This window comes from Podarcis filfolensis, assembly GCF_964270895.1.
Source record: "Podarcis filfolensis genome assembly, chromosome: 4".
NCBI lineage: Eukaryota > Metazoa > Chordata > Lepidosauria > Squamata > Lacertidae > Podarcis > Podarcis filfolensis.
The window spans coordinates 2,032,793-2,055,824 of NC_139607.1; the positions used below are offsets into that span (position 1 = coordinate 2,032,793).

The 23,032-nt window shown below is 43.3% G+C and overlaps 1 long non-coding RNA gene across 1 annotated transcript; it reads right to left on the reverse strand.

The window, feature by feature from the left end:
- Positions 1-12,914: 12,914 nt before the first annotated feature.
- Positions 12,915-22,831, reverse strand: LOC310761270. The gene is made up of 4 exons (XR_014547288.1): positions 22,681-22,831; positions 18,091-18,302; positions 16,426-16,573; positions 12,915-13,219 (listed from the first exon to the last, which is right to left on the reverse strand). It is a non-coding gene; the product is annotated as an uncharacterized lncRNA (long non-coding RNA).
- Between the last annotated feature and the right edge of the window lie 201 nt (positions 22,832-23,032).

Here is a 23,032-nt window from a genome sequence, read left to right on the forward strand (position 1 = left end):
TCCTCCTCCATTGTCTCCAGAGACAGATGGATGACAACAACAAAGCCTAGATGAGGATTTCCACCAGGCAAAGTGACCTCTTACTTCTTTTACAAGATCCAAACTGTCAAAGTTATTGTTGTGAATAACCCAGAAGATGGAGCTAGTTTCTGTTTGAATCATCAGACTTTGGCCTCAGGCTTCTAGCTTGTCTGCCATGCTCTTTAATATCTATGTGAAAGCATCCAGAAGTTTGGACAGCATTGTCATCAGTATGCAGATGAGGACAACGTCTCTTCTTTTTACCTACAAATCCCAGGGTGGTGCCTGGAGTTGTGTTTGGGATGGGTGAGGGCAAACAAGCACAATAAGTTAAGACAAGCTAGTGCGACTAAATTATTCTTTCTCTCTTAAGACTACACAGTATAAAGAACCAGGATGACTTTGTAGCTTAATATTTCAGGGGTAGGGGGGAACATGTGACTGATGGGGGCAGAGATGCCAGTCATGATTAAAGTTGTGCACCCCATGATAAGCAAAGTTTGCAGCTTGGATTTGATGCTATCCGTTCCTGGGTTGGTATGCCAGCAGTCTTCAACAGCCCTTGTCTTGGCCATAGTTGACTATCCTAATGCACTCTGTATGGGGCTGCCTTTACAGATCGTTCACAAATTCCGACTGATGCAAAATACACGTGCCTGAATGTCCGTGGGGGGCAGCAGGTTTGAATGAATCACACCCATTTTGTTCCAACTGCACTGGGTACCAGTTTATTTCCAGGCACAATTTAGTAGCTGCTATTAACCTTTGGCTAAATGTTTTGGGCCTAGGTTATCTAAAGAACCACCTTGGCATTTATACGTATTCCTGTTTATGAAGATCATCTATAGAGGTCCTTCTTGAGCACTTGCCAGTAAGGTCAATTAGGTTGACAAGCAGAAGGGACAGGGCCTTTGTGAGGATACCCAGAGCTTACAGAGTTAACAGCTCAATGGGAATGACGTCCTGTCACTGGGGGGGTTCTTCGCATACGGGTATTGTGCTTTGTTATGTGAATGCTTTTTGGCTGCGACATGAGAAGCATCATGTCTTCGCTCTCTCCTGGCTGATTTGTTGTTTTGCTGCTGTACAATAAAGCTTCGTAGAATAGAAGAAGCTGTTGTACGAGAGTTTTACTGCATGCCTGAGATTCCTTCCACACAGGCACACTGCTGCTCAAGATACTCTGCTGTAGCCGGGAGAAGCAGACGGATGCAGTGGAAGTGGACTGGATGCCACAACAGTGCCTCTGTTCGCAGCCTTGACGGACGCTCAACGAAACAGGTTATGGAGGCCCAAGTCACGTGTGCCCAAGTTCTGGTTCCAGACGTCGGTGGCGTTGCCTGTGTGTGGAGCAGTAAAGGCCAGCTTGAGGACCTGCCAGTTGAACTCACTGGTGAACGACCCATCTTCGAGACTGGGTGCAGGAGCTGCTGAAGCATGCGTAAGCTAAGCCCCATGGGAAGATGGCCGAAGTCCAGGAGTCCTACTCCATTCCTTTTGAGAGACTCCATGGGCAGAATTGGGAGGAATGGTCCCGAAGAGTTAAGGCGTGGCTTACAGCCAAGGGTCTCTGGGAATGCACCCAGAACCCCCTGATCCAAGCTCCAGACGATGCTACTGCAGCAGAGATAGCTGCAGCCACTGCTTCCCTGAGGAAAGATCAGAGAGCAATGGGAACTCTAGTGCTGAGCATAGACGGCTCACAGTTGCCCCATGTAGAAGGGTTGGAGACCGTGCAGTCCATCTGGCAGGCTCTTGAACGGGTCCATCACAGGACCACAGCAGGGGCCAAGATACATGTCACCAGAAGCCTGGTTGAGCTGAAGTTAAAACCCGGTGACAGCATCAGAGTGCATGTTACTAAGATGCTTGCAGTGTTCAATAAGCTGAGACAGCTAAACATCACTTTCCCAGAAGAGTTGAAAGTGTACATTCTTCTGAACTCCCTGGACAAGAGCTATGAGAATCTGTGCTTAACTCTGGAAGCCATGCCACAAGCCGACTTAACGATGCAGTTTGTTGCTGGTCACTTGTGTGATGAAGAGGAAAGACAGTGGAGAGAGTGGGGTCAGGCTTCTGTGGGTGGCTGTTCTTTAAACTGACTAATGTGGGGGAGGGAGACAGTGCTCCTGAAGTTAGGAGTCTATCAATTGATGAAGATGATCATCCAAATGTCATAGACCAAATGGAGCAAACAGCACGCAGACCTAGTGGTGAGAGGAAAAAATCCTTAAATAAGAGACACGGGGGAATGATTAATGGACTTCAATGTCTGTACACTAATGCGCAAAGCATGGGAAATAAACAAGATGAGCTTGAGCTCTTGGTACAGCAAACTAAATATGACATAATAGGCATCACTGAAACCTGGTGGGATAAGTCCCACGATTGGAATGTAATAATGGAGGGATACAATCTATTTCAGAGAAACAGACCAGACAAGAAAGGAGGAGGAGTGGCGTTATATGTCAGGGATGTGTATACCTGTGAAGAGATCCAAGATTTAGAACCTCAAAGCCAGTGAGAGCATTTGGGTCAAAATTAAGGGAGAGAAGAATAACAGTGACCTCATTGTGGGAGTTTACTATAGATCCCCAAGCCAAAAGGAGGACATAGATGATGCCTTCCTGGAACAGATGGCCAAGCATGCAAAAGGAAGGGAGATAGTAGTAATGGGGGACTTCAATTACCCAGATATTTGTTGGATGTCAAACTCAGCCAAGAGCATAAGGTCAAACAGATTCCTCACTGGCCTTGCAGACAACTTCATTGTCCAGAAAGTGGGAGAAGCAACAAGAGGAACAGCCATTTTAGATCTGGTCCTAACCAATGTTGATGACCTGGTTAGTGGGGTAGAAGTGGAAGGATCATTAGGCGCGAGTGATCATGCTCTTCTGAAGTTTACTATACAGCGGAAAGGAGCAGCCAAGCATGTTGTTGTTGTTTAGTCGTTTAGTCATGTCTGACTCTTCGTGACCCCATGGAACAGAGCACGCCAGGCACTTCTGTCTTCCATTGCCTCCCGCAGTTTGGTCAGACTCATGTTTGTAGCTTCGAAGACACTATCCAACCATCTCGTCCTCTGTCGTCCCCTTCTCCTTGTGCCCTCCATCTTTCCCAACATCAGGGTCTTTACCAGGGAGTCTTCTCTTCTCATGAGGTGGCCAAAGTATTGGAGCCTCAGCTTCATGATCTGTCCTTCCAGTGAGCACTCAGGGCTGATTTCCTTAAGAATAGATAGGTTTGATCTTCTTGCAGTCCATGGGACTCTCAAGAGTCTCTTCCAGCACCATAATTCAAAAGCATCAATTCTTTGGCGATCAGCCTTCTTTATGGTCCAGGTCTCACTTCCATACATCACTACTGGGAAAACCATAGCTTTTACTATACGGACCTTTGTTGGCAAGGTGATGTCTCTACTTTTTAAGATGCTGTCTAGGTTTGTCATTGCTTTCCTCCCAAGAAACAGGCGTCTTTTAATTTTGTGACTGATGTCACCGTCTGCAGTGATCATGGAGCCCAAGAAAGTAAAATCTCTCACTGCCTCCATTTCTTCCCCTTCTATTTGCCAGGAGGTGATGGGACCAGTGGCCATGATCTTCGTTTTTTTGATGTTGAACTTCAGACCATATTTTGCGCTCTCCTCTTTCACCCTCAATAAAAGGTTCTTTAATTCCTCCTCACTTTCTGCCATCAAGGTTGTGTCATCTGCATATCTGAGGTTGTTGATATTTCTTCCAGCAATCTTAATTCCGGCTAGGGATTCATCCAGCCCAGCCTTTCGCATGATGAATTCTGCATATAAGTTAAATAAACAGGGAGACAAAATACAGCCTTGTCGTACGCCTTTCCCAATTTTGAACCAATCCGTTGTTCCATATCCAGTTCTAACTGTAGCTTCCTGTCCCACATAGAGATTTCTCAGGAGACAGATGAGGTGATCAGGCACTCCCATTTCTTTAAGAACTTGCCATAGTTTGCTGTGGTCAACACAGTCAAAGGCTTTTGCATAGTCAATGAAGCAGAAGTAGATGTCTTTCTGGAACTCTCTAGCTTTCTCCATCATCCAGCGCGTGTTTGCAATTTGGTCTCTGGTTCCTCTGCCTCTTCGAAATCCAGCTTGCACTTCTGGGAGTTCTCGGTCCACATACTGCTTGAGCCTTCCTTGTAGAATTTTAAGCACAACCTTGCTAGCATGTGAAATGAGTGCAATTGTGCGGTAGTTGGAGCATTCTTTGGCACTGCCCTTCTTTGGGATTGGGATGTAGACTGATCTTCTCCAGTCCTCTGGCCACTGCTGAGTTTTCCAAACTTGCTGGCATATTGAGTGTAGCACCTTAACAGCATCATCTTTTAAAATTTTAAATAGTTCAGCTGGAATACCATCACTTCCACTGGCCTTGTTATTTGCAGTGCTTTCTAAGGCCCATTTGACTTCACTCTCCAGGATGTCTGGCTCAAGGTCAGCAACCACACTACCTGGGGTGTGCGAGACATCCATATCTTTCTGGTATAATTCCTCTGTGTATTCTTGCCACCTCTTCTTGATGTCTTCTGCTTCTGTTAGGTCCTTACCACTTTTGTCCTTTATTATAGTAATCTTTGAACGAAATGTTCCTTTCATATCTCCAATTTTCTTGAACAGATCTCTGGTTCTTCCCATTCTGTTGTTTTCCTCTATTTCTTTGCATTGCTCGTTTAAGAAGGCCTTCTTGTCTCTCCTTGCTATTTTTTGGAAATCTGCATTCAATTTCCTGTATCTTTCTCTATCTCCCTCGCATTTTGCTTGCCTTCTTTCCCCCGCTATTTGTAAGGCCTCATTGGACAGCCACTTTGCTTTCTTGCAAAAACCATTCCTTTTCATTGGGATGGTTTTCATTGCTGCCTCCTGTATAATGTTGCGAGCCTCCATCCAAAGTTCTTCAGGCACTCTGTCCAGCAAATCTAAATCCTTAAACCTGTTCCTCACTTCCACTGTGTATTCATAAGGGATTTGATTTAGATTGTATCTTACCGGCCCAGTGGTTTTTCCTACTTTCTTCAGTTTAAGCTTGAATTTTGCTATAAGAAGCTGATGATCTGAGCCACAGTCAGCTCCAGGTCTTGTTTTTGCTGACTGTATAGAGCTTCTCCATCTTTGGCTGCAGAGAATATAATCAATCTGATTTTGATGCTGCCCATCTGGTGATGTCCACGTGTAGAGTCGTCTCTTGTGTTGTTGGAAAAGCGTGTTTGTGATGACCAGCTTGTTCTCTTGACAGAACTCTATTAGCCTTTGCCCTGCTTCGTTTTGCTCTCCAAGGCCAAACTTGCCAGTTGTTCCTTTTATCTCTTGATTCCCTACTTTAGCATTCCAATCCCCTATAATGAGAAGAACATCCTTCTTTGGTGTCACTTCAATAAGGTGTTGTAAGTCTTCATAGAATTGGTCAATTTCAGTTTCTTCAGCACCAGTAGTTGGTGCATAAACTTGGATTACTGTTATGTTAAAAGGTCTGCCTTGGATTCGTATCGAGATCATTCTATCATTTTTGAGATTGCATCCCAGTATAGCCAAGCGTACTAGGACTCAATTTCTTGACTTTAAGAAAGACGACTTCATAAAACTTAGGGAAGTGCTGGGTGAGATCCCATGGACAGTAATACTAAAAGGAAAGGGAGTTCATGATGGCTGGGAGTTTGTTAAGAGGGAGATAGTTAAAGCACAACTTCAGGCAATACCAATGAGACGGAAACATGGAAGGTGCCTAAAGAAGCCAGGGTGGCTATCTAAAGAACTTTTAACTGAGTTAAGATTAAAAAGGGATGTGTACAAAAAATGGAAAAGGGGGGAAACCACCAAAGAGGAATTCAAACAAATAGCCAGCACGTGTAGACACAAAGTCAGAAAGGCTAAAGCACAGAATGAACTCAGGCTTGCTAGAGAGGTTAAAAGCAACAAAAAAGGCTTTTATGGGTATGTTCGTAGCAAAAGGAAGAACAAAGAAACAGTGGGGTCACTCAGAGGAGAAGATGGTCAAATGCAAACAGGGGACACAGAAAGGGCTGAACTCCTCAATGCCTTCTTTGCCTCAGTCTTCTCCGATAAAGAAAACAATGCCCGAACTGAAGAATTTGGAGCAAATGATTCAGCAGAGGAAACACAGCCCAGAATAACTAAGGAGATAGTACAAGAATACTTGGCTAGTTTAGATGTATTCAAGTCTCCAGGGCCAGATGAACTGCATCCAAGAGTATTAAAAGAACTGGCAGATGTGCTCTCAGAACCACTGGCAGTCATCTTTGAGAATTCCTGGAGAACAGGCGAAGTCCCGGCAGACTGGAGGAGGATAAATGTTGTCCCTATTTTCAAAAAGGGGAAAAGAGAGGACCCAAATAATTACCGCCCAGTCAGTCTGACATCAATACCAGGGAAGATTCTGGAGCAGATCATTAAGCAAACAGTCTGTGAGCACCTAGAAAGGAATGCTGTGATCATCAATAGTCAGCATGGATTTCTGAAAAATAAGTAATGTCAGACGAACCTGATCTCGTTTTTTGACAGAATTACAAGCCTGGTAGATGAAGGGAACGCAGTGGATGTAGCCTACCTTGATCTCAGCAAGGCATTTGACAAGGTGCCCCATGATATTCTTGTAAAGAAGCTGGTAAAATGCGGTCTTGACTATGCTACCACTCAGTGGATTTGTAACTGGCTGACTGACCGAACCCAAAGGGTGCTCATCAATGGTTCCTCTTCATCCTGGAGAAGAGTGACTAGTGGGGTGCCACAGGGTTCTGTCTTGGGCCCGGTCTTATTCAACATCTTTATCAACGACTTGGATGATGGACTCAAGAGCATCCTGATCAAATTTGCAGATGACACCAAACTGGGAGGGGTGGCTAACACCCCAGAGGACAGGATGACACTTCAAAACGACCTTGACAGATTAGAGAACTGGGCCAAAACAAACAAGATGAATTTTAACAGGGAGAAATGTAAAGTATTGCACTTGGGCAAAAAAAATGAGAGGCACAAATACAAGATGGGTGACACCTGGCTTGAGAGCAGTACATGTGAAAAGGATCTAGGAGTCTTGGTTGACCACAAACTTGACATGAGCCAACAGTGTGACGCGGCAGCTAAAAAAGCAAATGCAATTCTGGGCTGCATCAATAGGAGTATAGCATCTAGATCAAGGGAAGTAATAGTCCCACTGTATTCTGCTCTGGTCAGACCTCACCTGGAGTACTGTGTCCATTTCTGGGCACCACAGTTCAAGAAGGACACTGACAAACTAGACCGTGTCCAGAGGAGGGCAACCAAAATGGTCAAAGGCCTGGAAACGATGCCTTATGAGGAACGGCTAAGGGCATGTTTAGCCTGGAGAAGAGGAGGTTAAGGGGTGATATGATAGCCATGTTCAAATATATAAAAGGATGTCACATAGAGGAGGGAGAAAGGTTGTTTTCTGCTGCTCCAGAGAAGTGGACACGGAGCAATGGTTCCAAACTACAAGAAAGAAGATTCCACCTAAACATTAGGAAGAACTTCCTGACAGTAAGAGCTGTTCGACAGTGGAATTTGCTGCCAAGGAGTGTGGTGGAGTCTCCTTCTTTGGAGGTCTTTAAGCAGAGGCTTGACAACCATATGTCAGGAGTGCTCTGATGGTGTTTCCTGCTTGGCAGGGGGTTGGACTCGATGGCCCTTGTGGTCTCTTCCAACTCTATGATTCTATGATTTGATAATAATGCAACCAATCAAATACATATTCTTTTACTTGTTCATATGGTTTCATTTTCCATTTCTCTCCTTTTTTAATCACCAATTCTCCATATGTAATCCAACTCCCTCTCATATTAATTTTCTTTTCACACATTACCTCTAATTGGGACAACCAGTGTGGGACTTTCGGTTCTAATAGGTTTTTCTACCTATCCCATACTTCAATTAACAATTTCCTGAAGATGTGGTTTTCAAAAGCTTTATGACTCTTCTTCTTCTCCAACTATAAATACGCGTGCCACCCAAATCTGTTATCAAATCCTTCTAAATCTAACAATTTTGTATTCTTTAGTTTTATCCATTCTTTTAACCAACAGAGACATGATGCTTCATAGTATAATTTCAAGTCTGGCAGGGCAAAGCCTCCTCTTTCCTTCGCATCTGTTAATAACTTAAATTGAATTCTCGGCTTTTTATCCTGCCAGATATACCTTGAAATCACTCTTTGCCACTCTCTAAAAATCATTGTCCCCTTGAGTATTGGGATCATCTGAAATAAAAATAACATCTTTGGGAGTACACACATCTTAATCATTGAGATTCTTCCCCAAAAGGATAATTTCATCCTTCCCCACACCTCCAGATCTTTCTTAATTCCATTCCACACCAGTGTATAATTATTTTGAAACAAATCAATATTTTTTGAAGTTAACCATATTCCTAAATATTTTACCTTTTTCGCCACTTCAATACCTGTTTGTTGTTGCATTGCTTCTACTACACTTTGATAGATGTTTTTTGCAATTACTTTAGTTTTTTTCCTGTTTAATGTAAATCCTGCCACGTTACCAAATTGTTCAATCTCTTCCAGCACTTCAATTACACTCTTCCTTCATTTGGCCGCTTCCATGGCAACAGTGAAGGATGAGCAGATCAGCTTACAGTGTTGAGTGATTGACAGTAGAGCAAGTCATCATTTGCTGACCTTTAGTGTCCACATGCGCAACTGCAGAGCTGTTACCGAAGGGAAGTCTGTGACGTTAGCTGATGGTTCCAAGAAGCTTCTGCAAACTGTGGGCACTGTTTTTGTTGATTCTTTGCAAACCGAGCTAGAAGCATTTGTGTTGCCAGGGATGAAATGCTGTCTACTGTCTGTGTCATCTCTAGTTAGAGATGGGTTTAAGGTTTGTTTTGAGAATAATGTATGCTCCATTTCCGGGGGGAGGGCTGTTAGTCAGTGTTGCATGCCAGAACGAGTTGTTTGTTCTGGAAACGCCCCAAGCTGGTAATGGTACCACTGAGACAGCACAGGCACAGTGTGCAAATGTTCCTACTCACCACATGTGTCATCATTTGTGGCACAGAAAGATGTCCCATTGTAATTGGGGGTATGTGAAGAAGCTACCAGGGTGTGCTGAGGGATGTAAAATGAAGTCATGTTCTAAGTTCCTGGATTGTAGAGCATGCAAGAAAGCAAAGGTTAAGACATGCAGTTATCCTGGGTCAGACAGGGTAACCATGAAACCTTTTGAGTTGGTTCACATAGATATCTGTGGTCCCATGCCTGTTGCGAGCCTGGGTGGGGCTTGATATGTGTTAACCCTGATAGAAAACCACTCCAGAATGGGTTGGGTGATACCTCTGAAGGAAAAGAGTGAATCCGCCAATTTGCTAAGGGAGTAGGTCACTGCAGTGGAACTACAATTCTCTCTGAGGGTTTGCAGTTTCCCGTCAGATCTCGGTGGGGAGTTCACTGGGTCTGCGTTGCAGAATTACTTCCGCCAGAAAGGGATATGTCACAGGTTGACGAGTCCTCATTCGCCACAGGAAAACGGGGTGGCAGAAAGGAGGAACAGAACCCTCCAGGAAGCTGTGGAGGCCATGTTGTTCGATTCAGGCTTACCACAACACTTCTGGGTGGAAGCGTGGAAGACGGCGAATTTCATGCTGAATTGTACCTACAATTCTGTTGTAGGTGACACACCCTATTCTCTGTTGCATGGTAAGAAGCCAAAGGTACATTTCTTCCGTGTTTTTGGGTGTGAGGCTTGGGTTCTTGTGCCAAAGGCCCAACGCAGAAAGGGTGGCTCCAGGTCCCGGGAAATGATCTTTTGTGGGTATAAGCCAAGAACAAAGGGGTGGAGATTTGCCTACCCAGAGGGCAATCAGTCATGGGTTCTAGTCAGCAGGAGAGCTGAGTTTTGCAAGCAAAATGGGTGGACACACATCCACGAGAATCCTGAAGTTCTCTCAGAGAGTTTGATTGCTGAGGAGGAAGAGTTAGTAACTGCACCTGCTGAGGGTCTCACCCACGTTCAGGTACCCGAACTGGAGCAGGAAAGGGCATCTCCAAAGGCTGTGAAGCAGGATCCTAGGAGTGCACCCACATCTCCCAAAGCCAGTCCAGCTGGTTTCAGAAGGTGCAGTAAGTCAGAGGGAAAATCTTCGGATGCCAAGGACACATGGGCTGGTCCCAGTACTTCTGGGTCAGAGGGGGCATCTGACGTGGTGCCAAGGTGCTCTGCGTGCACCACAAAAGGAAAGCCACCTGAAAGGTTTTCAGCCACCAGTGTGTGGGTTGGTTTGGCTCAATGCAAACCAGAGAGTTTTGAGGAGGTTCAACAGTTACCTCAGGCAGAAGCCAGGAAATGGCATGAAGCAATGGAGAAGGAGTTGAACTCAATGAAGTCCCTAGGTGTGTTCTCCATCACGACGCTGCCAGAAAGCAAACAGGCAGTGAGCTGTCGTTGGGTGTACAGGATTAAGCCCATAGCAACTGGAGAACCACAGTACAAAGCAAGACTAGTAGCTAGAGGTTTCACACAGAGAAAAGGGCTGCATTATACTGAAGTGTATGCACCAACTTCTAGAAGTGAAACTCTACGGGTGTTATTAGCAGTTGCTACTCAAAGGGGTTTTGAGGTAGATCTTTTTGATGTGGACGTTGCTTATTTAAACTCAGATCTGAAGGAGGATCTGTACATGCTACCTCCTCCAGGATTCGAAGGAAATAAGCAGGATGTAGTGTGGAAGTTACACAAACCCATCTATGGCCTAAAGCAGTCAGCCAGAAATTGAAACGTGCCTGAATGATGCTTTGGAAAGTATGGGTTTCCGGAAAAGTCTTGCAGATAGCTGCCTGTACCTAAAGGGGTTTGGAGAGACACTGGAGCTAGGGTTGGTGTTTGTTGATGACATCATACATTTGGCAAAGACAGGGAAACAGGTGCAAGCTTTTGCCAAAGAGCTTGGGAGGCACTTTAAGCTCAAAAATATAGGTCCGGTAAGAGTGTACCTAGGTGTCCAGGTGGATAGAACCGAGGACGGCAGTTTCTTGTTCAGTCAGAAAGGCAAGATTGAGCAGTTGCTTGAGAAGTTCAGGATGTCTGGGTGTGCAGGGGTCAGAACACCCATGGAAATGAGCTTCGTGAAAGACAGTCAGCTCGGGGAACATTCTGAGTTCAAGAACCCTGAGGTATTTCAGTCAGCTCTAGGGAGTGTGTTGTATCTTTCCCAATGGAGCAGACCGGACATAGCATTTGCTATAAACCTGCTCAGCAGAGAAGCTACAAAGCCAAGTGTGAGTGCCTGGAATGGTGTCAGGAGAGTGCTAAGGTATCTGCAGGATACCAAAGATTTCTGCCTCAAACTGTCAGCTGAGGGTGAAGCAGAGCTCACATGCTGGACTGACAGTGATTGGGCAAATCTTGGGGACAGGAAATCTGTGTCTGGTTTGGTAGTGAAGCTTGGAGAATCTCTAGTTGGGTGGAAATCCTGAAAGCTTTCCTCTACAGAAGCTGAATTTAGTGTGTTGAATTAAGTGTTTGGTCCAAGACATCTGTGGGGAGTGTTGCTTGCCCATCACTGTTTGGGGAGACAATCAACCCTGTTTGAAGTTGGCAAAGTCTGGACAGTTCAAGTCCAGAACCAAACATTTAGACATACAGTTCCAGAATGTATGTCAGAGTGTCCAGACAGGCTTAATAAAGCTGAAGTACTGTCCAAGTCAGACGAACCTAGCAGATGGGTTCACAAAACCTTTGAGCTTCCAAGACATGGGGAGTTCTGCGAAGGGTTGTGTTTGGGGTAAGTGGTAGTACTTACACTCCCCCCAGTGGTACAGGACGAGAGGGGGTATGAGGATACCCAGAGCTTACAGAGTTAACAGCTCAAGGGGAATGACGCCCTGTAACTGGGGCTGTGTTAGCATACGGGTATTGTACTTTGTTATGTGAATGCTTTTACTTTCTGTTTTGGCTGCGACAGGAGAAGCATCATGTCTTCGCTCTCTCCTGGCTGATTTGTTGTTTTGCTGCTGTACAATACAGTGGTACCTCAGGTGCGAACAGGAGCCGTTCCAGAGCCCCGTTTGCATCCTGAAGTGAACGCAACCCACGACTGCATGTCTGCGCATGCACGGGTGGTGATTTGCCGCTTTCACGTATGTGCGTGATGTCATTTTGACTATCTGTGCATACGCAAGCGGCGAAACCCGGAAGTAACGCGCTCTGTTACTTCTGGGTCGCCGCAGAGCGCAACCCGAAAGTGCTCATCCTGAAGCATATTCAACCCGAGGTGTGACTGTAAAGCCTCGTATAAAAGAAGAAGCTGTTGTACGAGAGTTTTACTGCATGGCTGAGATTCCTTCCACACAGGCACACCTCTGCTCATGATACTCTGCTGTAGCCGGGAGAAGCAGATGGGCGCAGTGGAAGCGGACTGGATGGCACAACAGTGCCACTATTCGCAGCCTTGATGGACACTCAATGGAACAGCCTTCTCAGTGGTTGCCCCACAGTTATGGTACTCCCTTCCTATGAAACAACACCTGGCCCTTTCAGTGTAGACCTTTGAGTGTGCCTTGAGGACTCATTTGTTCCAGACTGCCTATGAGCTTCCTTACTATGCTGTATTCTTATACTTTGATCACTCGTTCTTAATAAATATCCTCTCAATTTGTGAGAGCTATGCCCTAAACCTGAGATGGAGAACTATTTTCAATGCAAGGGCCATGTGTCCTCATGGACAATCTTGGAGGAAGTTGGATAACATTCAGCCCCTAGGCCTGAGGTTCCCCTAAAAGGCAACATACAAATCCTTTAAATAACTTAACTGTCTTCTCTCCACTAACTGAAAATTCATGAAAACTCCATCCTATTGGAGCAACTCAGCCAGCAACTTCAAAGGCTTCATTATTACAAATCTATTTAGAAAGTAAGAGTACAGACCTGTCTTACCGTTACGGCTTTTCAAATGTGCAGCTACAAAGCATCTTGAAAGTAATAGCTGTTTTCTAATTCAGCTGGAATCAGAAACTGAATTGCTTTGTCTTTGTCCTATTGAGAATAATCTAAATGAGAAATCCATATATTGCCGTTCACACCCAAACACTTTTCTGTTATTAGATCCTGTCCATGACACAGTATTAATGTGATCAATAGAGATGCATGCAAAGATTGCATTGATTCAATATTTGTTTGAAGTTCCATGTCACTGTAAAAAAGCAGATAAACAAAACCTCTTTATTTATTTTTTACAAAAACCTTTCAAGAGCAGTTTTACCAACTGAGCAATATCTGGTTAACATGTGGTACAATTATATTCCTATTTAAAATTTATGTGGATACTTTTCCATTTATTAGATTTTTGTATTTGGTGGAACATAAATTACATGATTGCCTATGATCATTTTGCTGAATTATTCCACAACCCTTAACAAAAAATATGTAGCTGTAATGGCACAAAGTTACCAACATAATCAGTACAACCTGCATAAGGGAAACCCATTTTGCCATTAAAAATGTGGCTTACAGTCCTTTTGTAACTAAGTATGCTTAAGAAAGGATGCCTTTCTGAATTCCAATATGAATTTCTCATATTTGCAGCTCCTGGACTAATTTGTGAATGGAATGTGGTTTCCTACTAGCTTTTGTACTTCCTGAATGCCTCATTAAAGTTCTTGACTTTTAAAAATCCATCAAAATGCATATATTTCAGAGGACTCTAAATATTGATTTATGCTTTGCTGCAGGGCTGTCTATAGCAAAGATGCAGCAATATGCTGGAACTGCACTGTATTTATGAAGAAATGCCTTGAACATATTCTTGCAGGTGAGGACTAAAGCCTTACTTGCAGTGGTAAACCTGTGCCTAGAATCAATAGTTTCAGGCTGCAGATGGGGGCTCATATTATTGAATTAATTCTCTCTCTCTCTCTCTCACACACACACACAGACACAGACACACATACACACACACACACAAACACACAATCCCTCCCTCCCTCCCACCCTTCTTACCTTCTTACACATGCCAGGGCAAAGGGAAAATTGGTCCCTTCTCCCTGACTTGCTAGTTTTCTGTGTGCACAATTATTCTTAAATTATTATTTTTTGAAAAAAGTTCTGACTAGCAGTCTTTGAAATGAAAATATCTTACTTCCCCATCAATCACTCAAGAGGTTCTGTGGAATATTCTGTCTCACAATCAGAATTATTCAGAATTGTATTACATTTCATTGACTGTGACCATACTTTTTTTTTTAAAAAAAGCCGCAGATGTTACCAGGAATGTTTGCTTTGCTTCCAGGCACATAGGTTATTATATTCAGTCATTTGTTTGGGGAATTTAATATCCCACTCCTCAGGCAAAGTGACTCAGAGCAACTAAGATAAATTTTAGATAGTGAAACAACAATAATCAATCATATAATAATGAAATAGGAGCAGCACCAAACTATAAACGCTTGATTAATAAAAGCTTAGAAACTAACAGGTCTCGGGTGAATAAAAATGTAAACAACCACCACCAGAACCAGAACCAGGATGAAAACCCATCTGAAATGGACCCAGATAATCAATGTCATCCAAACGTATCTGGAGGAGGAATTTTGAGGATTTTGATCTTTATGAATTCTGAAAGAAAATGACCTGGTCTGTACTATGGCTGTGAGGCCCACCTGCCCCGATTCACCTCAGGACCTGCTTCAACCCTGTTAGGGCTCTATTTGGGGGCCCATTCGCTTGGGATTGCTTTGAGGGGGGCTTGCCTGGGACCCCAAATCTGAAGCAGTATTTGGAAAATAGATGTTTCAGTCATCCTGCTAATTTTCATTGTGAAACTAAAACGGCCACCACTTTCTGTTTTCCCCCACACTCTCCAATCACATCATTTTGGAGATGGGCTCTCTTGCTTAGATTGCAGTGGGCTAAAAAAGCAAAACACCTCAGAATATCTCCTAAGAGCTTGGTGGGAGGCAGAGGTTATATTTGGGGCAGATGGCACCCAGGGCAGGGATGCCTCACCTTAGAAGGGCCTTGCCTCAGGATGTGGACAAAGTCTATACCTCTTGGACGAATGTGGAAATAAGAATTTAGCTTCCCACCCAGTTTTGCAATATGGCAATGCAGTTCTCAGAATATAAAAGCAGACATTTCAGTTTGCATTTTGACAGAAAAAAATGAATATTATTGCATTACTATTTTAAATAGTATTTAAATAGTATTTTGAGAATTCTTGTTCTAATATGTGCTGGAAATAGACAGACATGCAGATCTTTCATCTGGAGTTCCATAGTAACCCATTTTCCCAGACGGTGTATATTGTGTATGGCCAAGCCTCTCTCCCCACCCCCACCTTACACATGTCACGTGTTACACTGTCATGCAACACTTCATTGCTGGGTGGTATGATTAATAAGTGCAAAGTTGACGAACTGCAGGCCACACTCTTTAATTAATTGCGTCTTCCCTAAAAGAGGGCATGTGTTGCAGTGAGACCTGGAGACTGACTCCCTGTGTTGTGGGTGGGTTGATTGGTTAACCACAACACCCGATTGATAGGTCCCTCAATGTTGGGTTCAATCTGGCCAATGGGGCGCAGTCTAAACCGATCGAGAGACCTATATATACCCATGCATGTGACCCAGAGCTTCCTCTTTCGGCTCGTGCATTCAGAATAACCGTCCACCTCTCCCTACTTTTAGGGCATTTTGCAATTGACCTTACTATGCCTTCGTGTGTAGTCTGTCCTTGGGACAGGGGCATGGCAGGAATTCCCCCACTTGGCTGCTTGGCTGTTGCCATTTGGGTTTCACCTGCCGCATAGCAAATCATCACAACTTGTAATGTTGCGGATAGGCACTGGTTCAGGTGATAGTGATGGGAGAATGCTCTCGCCATCCCTATGTGAAGGGTATTCTGTTAAAGGAATCCAGGGACTCAGCTGGTTTGGTCAACCCCTGAGAGGGGGTTGTGCCCGTGCCTGAGTCCAGGGGGACATTTGGGTGGCGGAGTGAGCCTGTTCCCGGCTTTCTGCTTATCCAGGTGTTCACCCTTGGCTGACCTATGCTGGTGCCCTGGGTCAGCGCTGCCTGCAAGGGTGCAGGGAGCTAGTTGAACCAGAGCCTATGCAACCACTCACTCTCTGTAATCAATAAAGCTGTCTGCCAAAAAAACAAAACTAAAATTTGAGTCATGTCTGAATTTATTTAGGGGGGAGATCTCTGGGTCTGAACACGCAACTGTGTCTACATCATTCAGTCTCTATAACAGAAAGTTCTCACCAGGGCCATCTTTAGCATATGTGCTGCCATGGTGCAAAGATCTGCCCAGCACCCCCAAATTAACTTTTATTGAACTTTTGGGGGGAGGGGGGAAGCCAAATTTGATGACCTTTTTTTTAGGGGGGAAATCACTCACCTGTAACAACGATGCAGTGGAAGAAAATTCTTTTGTTTCCTGACTTACTGGGAAATATTTGACGCTAAGGAGTCTCAAAGCAGCTAACCATCTACTTTCCCATGAGTGAAGCTGAGAGACTTCAGAGAAGTGTGTGTTAGGGGTCATTCTGCAAAGAAACAGAAAAGATGATTGTAACTTTAAGAACTGTTTCTGTGAGTTCTGGGTGTGGTTTTCTAGGCTGATTAGGTACAGCTGGTGATGAGTACAAAAGGAGGAGAAGTTGCAGTTTGAATTTGCCTGCAAAAGAGAACACCCACATGTTTTGTGTTTGTAAGGTTGTAAGGTTGTAAATAAAACACTTACTTGAGTATTTTACACCTGTCTCACAGTTCTGTTGTCTGCTGCCAGGAAGATACAGCTCCAATAGTGTGACTAGTCCAAGGTCGCCCAGCAGCTGCATGTGGAAGAGCGGGGAAGCGAACCCGGTTCACCAGATTACGAGTCCACTGCTCTTAACCACTACACAGAGAGATGGAGGAGAGGGGCAGGGACTTTCACTACATTGCTTTTCACTGTCGCAGAGCGAGATGGACTGGTATACAGTCCAGAATTCGGCGCCCCGGTGCCCCCCACCCTTTGCACCCCCTGGTCCACACATAATGTCATATTAGTGACCCGGACACTTTCGCTAATGGATGGACTGGCATCTGCATTAGCCTTTGCCTCTAACTCCACATTTGAAGGAAGTGTGCTCTCTATGTCTCTGAAGAGAATCTCAGGAACCTCAGAGGAATTGGGGCCATGGGACAGTGGGAGGCCGTGTACAGCCTTAGCATTTACCTTTCCCCCAGGTAGATAATTATACACAACCTATGAGAAGTGCATAGGAGAACAAAGATAAGTGATTTATTCTGTTGCTATTGGTTATGGTTGTGTACACTGATTTGTACCACATAGAAGGAACTAGATGATATCTCTGAATTTATAATTAAAGTGTTAATTAATTGTAGCTGTTTTACTTTAATATAGTGAATACAATTAACCAAGCTGGGAAAAACAACTTAGCTAAATTATTAATGCCAGGGGCTGAAAGTTTTCCAATTCTCCCCTCTCCAAATTATTCTGTATCATATAGTGACATGTATCACTATTATATTGGGGTTTCAGTATGACTTTGAGAATTGCCTCTTCCTGCTGTCTACATAATAATGTCTGAACTAGGGATGTTGGAGAATTCTAATGGTATGGAAATGGGTGTGGCATTTCATAGAATTGTAGAGTTGGAAGGGACCTTGAGGGTCATCTAGTCCAACCCTTTGCAATGCAGGGTTCTCACCTAAAGCATCCATGCCACGGTGTGTGCATTCACTCATTGTCAGGGCCAGATTTACATCATGTGAATGTAAATGGCATTTGTTTCCACCAGATTCCCCCCCCCCAAAAGCTGCAAATATGACATAATAATGTTAACCCTGGAGAGGAGGAGACTTGGGCAGCTGTGGGGAGGTGGGGACCTTCAGTCTCAGCAGCTACTTCATGTGCTCATGAGGCCAGACACTCCTGTGCAGATCCTGCTTTTGCTAGTAAACAGTTAACTCCAACTTGCATAGTGTGATTTACTGCTGGCTTACTCCTGACATTAAACACCAAGACCTACTTTCCAATAAATGCAATGGGTCTTACTTCTCAGCTGGGGTACCGCCACACCCCCAGGAGATATGCAAGGCCTTTCTTTATGCCCCTGAGGTGATCAGGTGCATCTGCCATTGAGGCCCAATCCTGCTCCTTCTCATATTGTGTGCTTAGGTCCAATCTTTTCAAAGGTCCACCTTTGTCCCATGCCTCTCTTGGTGTCAAGGTTCCCTGTCATCCTTCCTTCTTCCACTGAAAAAGATCTGTGGGGAGAAGGTAATTGATGGGCCATTAGCTACTTCACTTACTTTGAAAAGTCAGTTTGCAAACACACAGAGACACAGGAAACACTTCAAATGCAGTGATGTAGAAGGAATAGAATGCAATCCATTAGTTAAACCCAGTTACAGTGATGACAAAAATGTGAAATTCCACCCATAATGGACAGTGAGGCAAATCATGTGTTTGGCAGAAACCAAACAGAAGTGGAATGAAATCAGCCCTGCTTATGGCAAGTATATGGTGGAACAGGTATTGCTAACTTCATGCAATTTTAGTCTTTGGCAAGTTGTTTGTGCAACTATGAAACTACTAGCATGAGTTTGACCAAACTGTGGGAGGCAGTGGAAGACAGGAGTGACTGGCATGCTCTGGTCCATGGGGTCACAAGGGGTCAGACACAAATAAATGACTAAACAACAACAGCAACAGCAAACTGTTCAACTATATAACTGTAAGCATTGAGATCCTGTTTGATGACAGATAAATAAACAAAAGAAGGCAAATTATATTAGCTTGAAATTTGTTTCATTTGGGGATGAACACAGTATATTGTGGATCCAGTAAAAAGATATAAAATTGTGTGTATGGCTATCCAATAATTATTATTATACTTGTATATAAAAATCATTACATGTTTACATTACTATAGCTTACATTATAAAATATTTCCAGTTACAGATAGGTAGCTGTGTTGGTCTGCCATAGTCAAAACAAAAAAAAATAATTTTTTTTTCTGTGTATCTGAAGAAGTGTGCATGCACACGAAAGCTCATACCAAGAACTAACTTAGTTGGTCTTTAAGGTGCTACTGGAAGAATTTTTTTTTTGTTTTGATTATAAAATATATTATTGTATATTTTTATTTTACTTGTAAGCTGTTTTAAAAGCATTATTTTTGGTAAAATAATATTTTATAAAAGCAATATTATTTTACTTGTACATCATACCACTTGTGTAAAAGCAGAATGAGGAGGAGGCACAGGCAAAGGGGTAGGTAAGACTTTGGGTGAGGGGGCAGGAATCAGGTAGCGTGGCTTGACTTCACTTCACAGCAACCAGTTTGTTTGGGTAGGGAGGATTCTTTCCCATCACCCACATGTCAGGGTGCTCCTTTCAGAGATGCCTTTCACCTTTGACCCTTAAAGCGGTACTGAGTACCAACATTTGCCAGGACTGTTTACAAATTCATTTTTAAACTGCTGTTGTATTAGCTCCTTCAACCATAAATGATGTCAGATTACAGCATTATGACTCTCATGACAATTCCTGGATACAGAATCAAAGTCCTTGGTTTCTAGGGAGAGTTACTGTGACTCACTGTGACTACTGTGAGTCATTTGGAGCAGTTTGGGCTGCAACAAAAGGCAGTAAATTTGGGTAGGGGCAGCCATACATAATGATACTAAGAAAAGATAATAGGGACTATGGCTGATAAATAAGAAGTCAATGAAGAGAGACTAAATAAAACTGACAAGTACAAAATAAAACAAACTCACAAGACCTGGAACTGTTTTAAGGAAAATGGGAATCATCATATTGACTGTGACTAGTAAGAGAACAACCAACAGTTAAACTAATCTTCGCAAACCGGGTTCTCTCCAGGCCTATTGAACTATATTTCCCAGGCAGCATGGATGCCAGGTGATGGCTCCAGTTAGACAGACTCGAAAAACAAACAGCAGCAAGAATAAATCAAAATGGGGGGGGGGGGGATGAAGGGAAGTGTGGATAAAAAAGAACTGGGTGTGTGAAGATTGGAATGAGGCAAAGAAAGCTGGTACCAGTTAGTGGGGCTGCATAGATGATCTGGTCAAATCAGGATGATTACATCAGCTTTCTATGTTTTTTCTAATATTTTAAATTAATTCATTGGTCAATCAATCAATCACTATTTAATTACAATTGCTGCCATATTTACTGTGGCCTGTTGTTTTTCATGTCATTAGGCGAACTTCTGGCAAGGGAAAAAGGAGAAAAATATTAATACTTTCCAATTTGTCTCTGCTCTTTTGGAATACATACTTCCAGAGCTTGGATGAGTTCTAAGTACAAAGACTTCAGGCTGTGTGGGACATCTCATTAAGCCTATTATCTTTTGCATATATTTTTTGCAAAGCCTGCAAGTTAATTTTTCCCTTAGCAAATATGTTTTCCCCTATTTATTTACTCAGTATATTATAAGCTCACCTTAAGGCTCGAGAAATGCAGTGCATTTGAATTTCACTGTGGAAATTCAGAATTTTGATGAGATTAGTTGATTCTTATTTGCAATTTGACACTTATTATTCATTAGCAAATTATTTTAGAGGGGGCGGTGGTATGTGGATATTATTGGAAGTTCGTAAACATAATGCCATGACACATATACACGCAAAGCAGTTTAGAAAATAATTCCTGAGGGGGTTTACCAAGTTAGTATGGTACAACAAAAACAACATAAAAGACAAACTGTTGCCCCAATCCCAGGATAAGAATGTAGTATGTAGGATAAGAATATTAGTATGTAGAGGATCTTCACTTCTGCCGGCTGACTCCTGGCTCAACCAGGCTCAGTGAAAACCTGAAGAATTCAACCCCGGCTCAGCTGAAAATATTCCACCGTAACTTACTCAGATAGCTGAGTCAAAGTTGGTACAAGTCCCCCAAAAGACCCTTGCCCTCCAACATTTCTCCAATGAAAATGGGATGTTACATTCTATAATGATAATTTTACTATTTATACCCAACCCATCTGATTGGGTTGCCCCAACCAGTCTAGGCAGCTTCCAACATATATAAAAATGTAATAGAACATTAAGCATTAAAAAACTTCCCTATACAGGATTGCCTTCAGATGGCTCAGGGGTTGAATAACTCCATACCCTCCAACATTTCTCCAATGAAAATAAGGACATCCTAAGGAAAAGTGGGAGATTCCAAGATCAAATCAGAAACTGGGACAGCTTCTCTAAATCAGGGAAGTCCCTGGAAAATAGGGACACTTGGAGGGTCTGAGGACCAGAGAGTGGGGGGCTTCAGCTGAAGCCTAAGCCCATTCAGTGCAGCTATGTGATCTGGCAGCCCAGCCTAAAAAAACAATTTAAAAGCTCCCCACTGCTGAACAGGGTTTGGATCTGGTAACTTCATGCTGGCTTAATTTGCACCAACTTGCTTTATCCCAGTTTCTTGTGCATAGGATTGTTCCCTAAATCTGTTAAAATGTAAGGTGCTATATTACTCCCTGTGGTAAAAATATATGAACAACTACAGCAATTGGAATCCATACAATACTTTTTAAAAATGCATATCCTGACTTGGTGTGTGTGTGAAGTTATAGATATAGAGACCCTCTGCATGGAAGGCAGACCTTCTGCCCCTAAGCTACAGCCGTTTCCCTATAATACTGAGACCAAGACTCTTTGAAAGACAGGCTCAAGTTAAAACAGATTTTATTGAACTTGCTGCTCAAATTCATGGTGGAAGTGACAGGGTAGTTGTTATGCAGGTATCAGAACAGATGAGCATAACAAACATTCCTTTGTCCTCCAAATCTATGATATTATGTATGCTACAGGGATCAATATCAGCCTCTCTGACAGAATTCTCTTATTAAAAGCACATGTGCAGTACAAATCTTTGCATGCTTACTAAGAAGTAACGTATGGGTGGGGTTAACGCTCGATAATATTACTATTCCTGTTTTCCCATGAATGTTCATGCAGGGAAACAAGTGGGCTGCTGCCTCCCCATCTTAGTTTTGTTTTGGAGTTGTTGTTTTAATAAAACCTTTTAAAAATTGTTTTGAATTCTAAGGCTAGACACAGTACTGAGAGGAAAGGAAAGGCTCCCATGCTAAGGCAATTATACCTAGGTTACAGCCTAGGCTCGGAAGCTTCACTAGGATACGGAGTGCTCCTGAAGTATTACCTCTAATAGGGGAACAAATTCTCATTTACCTCACTGCCAGCAAAGCCATCTGTTCCTCCAGACAAGTATTCTTTAAAGAAATCCATCTTGGTTATACCTATGTAAGGATCCATTTTGTAAAACTGATGACCTCAATATGTAGTCAAAAACTGTGAGAGAGAAATTCTATGGAACCATTTACTTGCCTCGTCAATCTGATCGCCTGCTGGGAATGAGAAACTTAGGATTTATTCAAGGCATGGCCTCCTGTACTTTGAGGTGATATAGTCTTGGCACTATAGAAACAGTGCGCTCAATGCCCAGCAGTGAGGAAATGTCTTATCCTATTCAAGATTTGTCTGTCCAGATTATTAGTACTGACAGGCTGTAAAGGAAATGTGCCCTGCTCTTCAGCAAAAATGGGGGTGCTTTTGAGGTGGCATGGCATCTCCTAGAGAAAAGACTTGAACTTACCATCAGGACCCCAAAATGAGAGAAGTTCTTTGCTTACAAAGAGATTCCAGATTCCACCACCTCTTACTTAGACCGATAACAATGTTATTGTTGAAATCTCTAAAAGCTGGACTAGTGTTAACAAAAATTGATCTGGCAGCTAGCGAGAAAATGCCAGAGTTAGAATCCTTTGCAGCTGGGAGGGGCAAAGAGGTGTGATGCCACAATGCCACACATCAAATAACAGTGGGGAGGGGGAGGAAGCAGCAGGCTATATAAGCCTGTGTGCCTCCCCTCTGGTCTCTTTGGCTGCAGGGGAGTCAGACTGAGCAGCCAATCTGCTGCTGCGTGTGCAAGGAAGAGGTTTCTTTTT